At 45.3% G+C, this 7,497-nt stretch overlaps 1 protein-coding gene across 1 annotated transcript in view; it reads right to left on the bottom strand.

Annotated features, from left to right (window-relative positions):
• The window catches only part of LOC135570617 (NACHT, LRR and PYD domains-containing protein 12-like), a 20,817-nt gene extending 19,961 nt beyond the window's left edge, over positions 1–856 (bottom strand). The window contains exon 1 of the mRNA XM_065016562.1: positions 428–856. The gene's annotated coding sequence lies outside the window, so the exon portion shown is untranslated. The remainder of the gene's footprint in view (positions 1–427) is intronic.
• Between the last annotated feature and the right edge of the window lie 6,641 nt (positions 857–7,497).

Below are 7,497 nucleotides of genomic sequence, written 5' to 3'. Positions count from 1 at the left end.
CAGAGAATGTACTGTATATAACCTACATATCATAGATGACCAGTCTAAACCTGTTCAGGTCAGTTCACATAATGTTATAGTCCTACCAGTAGCAGGACAGAGAATATACTGTATATAACCTACATATCATAGATGACCAGTCTAAACCTGTTCAGATCAGTTCACAGAGACCATCAGGTTTGTCAGCATGATAAGTGATCATAACTCCAACCTACTCTGACTATTGAATGTCTGACATCGACTAACCTTATAATAGTGTGTAGAAAGCCAAGACCAATGAGAGTTTGCCCATCTTTCCTACGTCTCAACACATTTATCTGACTTCTAATGTACTGAGAAATATGTGCCACAGTTTCAACAGCCATTTTATAACTGCGTAGGCTACAAACATACTTTTAATTTCACATGAGGAAATCACATAACTTACAGTCACTGGTGCAGCCGTCTGTTTTCTTACAGATGAAGTAGCTTTCATAGACAACTCATTCAACCAGCCTAAACAATAGTAAATAAAAGATGTCAAATCGTCAAAGGAGAACACATGAAAGACAGGTGTTTTGCTACAGATGTAGGATCTTAATTTGAGACAGTTTACTACAGCAGAACAATTATGTGGATTATAATTAACATTTTAAAGTGGAAAGTGGAAATGACAAACTTCAGAAGCCTTTTAAAACATCAAATACACTACAAGTTTTAGTTTTCCTGCAACAGGGTGATCAAATTCAGAGCCTACATCTGTACAGAGATGAGGTCTTTATCTGAAAAAGGAAGTTTGAGTTATTAGCAATGAAGTTGCAACTGTCAGCTGCTGTAAACCTCTGTGATTGGATGTTATAGACCCCAATCTGAACAGTTTCTTCCCGTGGTTATAGCCTTTACCTCTATGCTCAGACTACCTAATTCAGCACCATCACTACACTATAGAGGAACTATGGTACAATTACATTATCATATGAAATGTAGAGGGTCACTACACTATAGAGGAACTATGATACAATTACATTATCATATGAAATGTAGAGGAAATATGATACAATTACATTATCATATGAAATGTAGAGGGTCACTACACTATAGAGGACCTATGATATAATTACATTATCACATGAAATGTTAAATGTAGAACTATAAAATATTGAATGTTGATATATTGAATTTGACTTGACCACGTCCAGTCAGCTCCATGTTGTATGATTAAACTGACACCAACCTGTCTCAGTAGAAGTAGACTGTTAGGAGTGTTTTACTGTCATTCACTATACTAACATTACACCAGACATTTAATGTATCTACTGTTAGGAGTGTTTTACTTCACTATACTAACATTACACCAGACATTTCATTTATCTACTGTTAGGAGTGTTTTACTTCACTATACTAACATTACACCAGACATTTAATTTGTCTACTGTTAGGAGTGTTTTACTTCACTATACTAACATTACACCAGACATTTAATTTGTCTACTGTTAGGAGTGTTTTACTTCACTATACTAACATTACACCAGACATTTAATGTATCTACTGTTAGGAGTGTTATACTTCACTATACTAACATTACACCATATATTTAATGTCTCTACTGTTAGGAGTGTTATACTTCACTATACTAACATTACACCAGACATTTAATGTCTCTACACACTTTATAACAATCCCTGGCAGGATTCTCACCTTGTAGCCTGAATTCACAACCAGAACATGTCAAGACATTGAGATATTTTCTGTTCTGTTCTGTATATTCTGATGGATGAGGCCTGAGCTGGAATGTGAAGCTAACTGAACCTGGCTATTTTTAGAAAACCAGTATATCTAGCTAGTATCCTAGTTTACCCCTCAGGCTACAATCAGGTTTCAGCATCAGGCAGGTATCAACATGCCGAGTCGTAGGCTACAACCTGGGTTGTATTCATTAGTTTACTCCACAGCCAACAGTTTTAAAATGTTGCTGTATCGCCCTGACCACAGACAGCCCTTGGTTCTCTATGGTGTTGTAGATCAAGGCATGACTAGGGGGGTGTTCTAGTTTTCCTATTTCTATGTTGGTGTTTTTGGTATGGTTCCCAATTAAAAGGCAGCTGATTATGACCTAAACAGTTCACTGTAAACGCTGTACAATGTGACCTAAACAGTTCACTGTAAACGCTGTACAACGTGACCTAAACAGTTCACTGTAAACGCTGTACAATGTGACCTAAACAGTTCACTGTAAACGCTGTACAATGTGACCTAAACAGTTCACTGTAAACGCTGTACAATGTGACCTAAACAGTTCACTGTAAACGCTGTACAATGTGACCTAAACAGTTCACTGTAAACGCTGTACATTTACATTTACATTTAAGTCATTTAGCAGACGCTCTTATCCAGAGCGACTTACAAATTGGTGCTTTCACCTTATGACATCCAGTGGAACAGCCACTTTACAATAGTGCATCTAGGTCTTTTAAGGGGGGGGAGGGGAGAAGGATTACTTTATCCTATCCTAGGTATTCCTTAAAGAGGTGGGGTTTCAGGTGTCTCCGGAAGGTGGTGATTGACTCCGCTGTCCTGGCGTCGTGAGGGAGTTTGTTCCACCATTGGGGGGCCAGAGCAGCGAACAGTTTTGACTGGGCTGAGCGGGAACTGTACTTCCTCAGTGGTAGGGAGGCGAGCAGGCCAGAGGTGGATGAACGCAGTGCCCTTGTTTGGGTGTAGGGCCTGATCAGAGCCTGGAGGTAGTGAGGTGCCGTTCCCCTCACAGCTCCGTAGGCAAGCACCATGGTCTTGTAGCGGATGCGAGCTTCAACTGGAAGCCAGTGGAGAGAGCGGAGGAGCGGGGTGACGTGAGAGAACTTGGGAAGGTTGAACACCAGACGGGCTGCGGCGTTCTGGATGAGTTGTAGGGGTTTAATGGCACAGGCAGGAGCCCAGCCAACAGCGAGTTGCAGTAATCCAGACGGGAGATGACAAGTGCCTGGATTAGGACCTGCGCCGCTTCCTGTGTGAGGCAGGGTCGTACTCTGCGGATGTTGTAGAGCATGAACCTACAGGAACGGGCCACCGCCTTGATGTTATTTGAGAACGACAGGGTGTTGTCCAGGATCACGCCAAGGTTCTTAGCGCTCTGGGACGAGGACACAATGGAGTTGTCAACCGTGATGGCGAGATCATGGAACGGGCAGTCCTTCCCGGGAGGAAGAGCAGCTCCGTCTTGCCGAGGTTCAGCTTGAGGTGATGATCCGTCATCCACACTGATATGTCTGCCAGACATGCAGAGATGCGATTCGCCACCTGGTCGTCAGAAGGGGGAAAGGAGAAGATTAATTGTGTGTCGTCTGCATAGCAATGATAGGAGAGACCATGTGAGGTTATGACAGAGCCAAGTGACTTGGTGTATAGCGAGAATAGGAGAGGGCCTAGAACAGAGCCCTGGGGGACACCAGTGGTGAGAGCACGTGGTGAGGAGACGGATTCTCGCCACGCCACCTGGTAGGAGCGACCTGTCAGGTAGGACGCAATCCAAGCGTGGGCCGCGCCGGAGATGCCCAACTCGGAGAGGGTGGAGAGGAGGATCTGATGGTTCACAGTATCGAAGGCAGCCGATAGGTCTAGAAGGATGAGAGCAGAGGAGAGAGAGTTAGCTTTAGCAGTGCGGAGCGCCTCCGTGATACAGAGAAGAGCAGTCTCAGTTGAATGACTAGTCTTGAAACCTGACTGATTTGGATCAAGAAGGTCATTCTGAGAGAGATAGCGGGAGAGCTGGCCAAGGACGGCACGTTCAAGAGTTTTGGAGAGAAAAGAAAGAAGGGATACTGGTCTGTAGTTGTTGACATCGGAGGGATCGAGTGTAGGTTTTTTCAGAAGGGTGCAACTCTCGCTCTCTTGAAGACGGGAGGGACGTAGCCAGCGGTCAGGGATGAGTTGATGAGCGAGGTGAGGTAAGGGAGAAGGTCACCGGAGATGGTCTGGAGAAGAGAGGAGGGGATAGGGTCAAGCGGGCAGGTTGTTGGGCGGCCGGCCGTCACAAGACGTGAGATGTCATCTGGAGAGAGAGGGAGAAAGAGGTCAGAGCACAGGGTAGGGCAGTGTGAGCAGAACCAGCGGTGTCGTTTGACTTAGCAAACGAGGATCGGATGTCGTCGACCTTCTTTTCAAAATGGTTGACGAAGTCATCTGCAGAGAGGAGGAGGAGGGGAGGGGGAGGAGGATTCAAGAGGGAGGAGAAGGTGGCAAAGAGCTTCCTAGGGTTAGAGGCAGATGCTTGGAATTTAGAGTGGTAGAAAGTGGCTTTAGCAGCAGAGACAGAGGAGGAAAATGTAGAGAGGAGGGAGTGAAAGGATGCCAGGTCTGCAGGGGCGAGTTTTCCTCCATTTCCGCTCGGCTGCCCGGAGCCCTGTTCTGTGAGCTCGCAATGAGTCGTCGAGCCACGGAGCGGGAGGAGGACCGAGCCGGCCTGGAGGATAGGGGACATAGAGAGTCAAAGGATGCAGAAAGGGGGAGGAGAGGAGGGTTGAGGAGGCAGAATCAGGAGATAGGTTGGAGAAGGTTTGAGCAGAGGGAAGAGATGATAGGATGGAAGAGGAGAGAGTAGCGGGGAGAGAGAGCGAAGGTTGGGACGGCGCGATACCATCCAGTAGGGGCAGTGTGGGAAGTGTTGGATGAGAGCGAGAGGGAAAAGGATACAAGGTAGTGGTCGGAGACTTGGAGGGAGTTGCAATGAGGTTAGTGGAGGAACAGCATCTAGTAAAGATGAGGTCGAGCGTATTGCCTGCCTTGTGAGTAGGGGGGAAGGTGAGAGGGTGAGGTCAAAGAGGAGAGGAGTGGAAAGAAGGAGGCAGAGAGGAATGAGTCAAAGGTAGACGTGGGGAGGTTAAAGTCGCCCAGAACTGTGAGAGGTGAGCCGTCCTCAGGAAAGGAGCTAATCAAGGCATCAAGCTCATTGATGAACTCTCCGAGGGAACCTGGAGGGCGATAAATGATAAGGATGTTAAGCTTGAAAGGGCTGGTAACTGTGACAGCATGGAATTCAAAGGAGGCGATAGACAGATGGGTAAGGGGAGAAAGAGAGAATGACCACTTGGGAGAGATGAGGATCCCGGTGCCACCACCCCGCTGACCAGAAGCTCTCGGGGTGTGCGAGAGCACGTGGGCGGACGAAGAGAGAGCAGTAGGAGTAGCGGTGTTGTCTGTGGTGATCCATGTTTCCGTCAGAGCCAAGAAGTCGAGGGACTGGAGGAGACATAGGCTGAGATGAACTCTGCCTTGTTGGCCGCAGATCGGCAGTTCCAGAGGCTACCGGAGACCTGGAACTCCACGTGGGTCGTGCGCGCTGGGACCACCAGATTAGGGTGGCTGCGGCCATGCGGTGTGGAGCGTTTGTATGGTCTGTGCAGAGAGGAGAGAACAGGGATAGACAGACACATAGTTGACAGGCTAGAGAAGAGGCTACGCTAATGCAGAGGAGATTGGAATGACAAGTGGACTACACGTCTCGAATGTTCAGAAAGTTAAGCTTACGTAGCAAGAATCTAATTGACTAAAATGATTAAAATGATAGAGTACTGCTGGGGTAGGCTAGCTGCGTTGTTGACACTACCCTAATCAAGTCGTACCGTTGAGTGTGAAGTTTCTACCAATGCTGCTTATCGGGAGCTAGCTGGCTAGCTAGCAATGTTGGTTACGTTACGTTGCGTAGGAGAACGACAATAGCTGGCTAACTAACCTAGAAAATCGCTCTAGACTACACAATTATCTTTGAAACAAAGACGGCTATGTAGCTAGCTATGTAGCTAGCTACGATCAAACAAATCACACCGTTGGGACTGTAATGAAATGAAGTGAAAAAGTGATACTACCTGTGGAGCGACGCGGAATGCGACCGGAATGCGAAAGTTCTATTCAGTAGACGTTGGCTGGCTGTTGGCTAGCTAGGAGTGTCTCCTACGTTAAGGACGACAAAATAGCTGGCTAGCTAACCTCGGTGAATTAAGATAATCACTCTAAGACTACACACTCTAAACTACACAATTATCTTGGATACGAAGACAGCAAAGACAACTATGTAGCTATCTAATACTACACTAATCAAGTCGTTCGGTTGAGTGTGATAGTTACTACAGTGCTACGGTAGCCGGTGAACGTATGCTAGCTGCTAGGCAGATAGGAGGGCGACGAAATACAATAATAACGCAATTATCACTCTAAGACTCCACACTCTAAGCTACACAATTATCAGACAGCAAAGACAACTATGTAGCTAGCTATGTAGCTAGCTAACACTACACTAATCAAGACGTTCAGTTGAGTGTGATAGTACTACAGTGCTACGGTAGACGGTGAACGTGTTGGACAGATAGGAGACGACGAAATACGATAATTACGCAATTATCTTTGATACAACGACGACTATGTAGCTAGCTAAGAGGAAATTGCTAAGATTAGACAAATCAGACCGTTGTACTATAATGAAATGTAATGAAATGTAATGAAAAAGTTATACAACCTGCAGACCGAAGCGGATGTGACCTAAACAGTTCACTGTAAACGCTGTACAACGTGACCTAAACAGTTCACTGTAAACGCTGTACAATGTGACCTAAACAGTTCACTGTAAACGCTGTACAATGTGACCTAAACAGTTCACTGTAAACGCTGTACAATGTGACCTAAACAGTTCACTGTAAACGCTGTACAACGTGACCTAAACAGTTCACTGTAAACGCTGTACAATGTGACCTAAACAGTTCACTGTAAACGCTGTACAATGTGACCTAAACAGTTCACTGTAAGCGCTGTACAACGTGACCTAAACAGTTCACTGTAAACGCTGTACAATGTGACCTAAACAGTTCACTGTAAGCTGTACAATGTGACCTAAACAGTTCACTGTAAACGCTGTACAATGTGACCTAAACAGTTCACTGTAAATGCTGTACAATGTGACCTAAACAGTTTACTCTAAACGCTGTACAATGTGACCTAAACAGTTCACTGTAAACGCTGTACAATGTGACCTAAACAGTTCACTGTAAACGCTGTACAATGTGACCTAAACAGTTCACTGTAAACGCTGTACAATGTGACCTAAACAGTTCACTGTAAACGCTGTACAATGTGACCTAAACAGTTCACTGTAAACGCTGTACAATGTGACCTAAACAGTTCACTGTAAACACTGTACAATGTGACCTAAACAGTTCACTGTAAACGCTGTACAATGTGACCTAAACAGTTCACTGTAAACGCTGTACAATGTGACCTAAACAGTTCACTGTAAACGCTGTACAATGTGACCTAAACAGTTCACTGTAAACGCTGTACAATGTGACCTAAACAGTTCACTGTAAACGCTGTACAATGTGACCTAAACAGTTTACTCTAAACGCTGTACAATGTGACCTAAACAGTTCACTGTACAATGTGACCTAAACGGTTCACTGTAAACGCTGTACAATGTGACCTAAACAGTTCACTGTAAACGCTGTACAATGTGACCTAAACGGTTTCTGTTGC

The sequence above is a fragment of the Oncorhynchus nerka genome, unplaced genomic scaffold, assembly GCF_034236695.1.
Source record: "Oncorhynchus nerka isolate Pitt River unplaced genomic scaffold, Oner_Uvic_2.0 unplaced_scaffold_970, whole genome shotgun sequence".
Lineage (NCBI taxonomy): Eukaryota > Metazoa > Chordata > Actinopteri > Salmoniformes > Salmonidae > Oncorhynchus > Oncorhynchus nerka.
The sequence above is the reverse complement of the archived record's forward strand: the minus strand, read 5'-3'. Positions and strand labels throughout refer to the sequence as shown.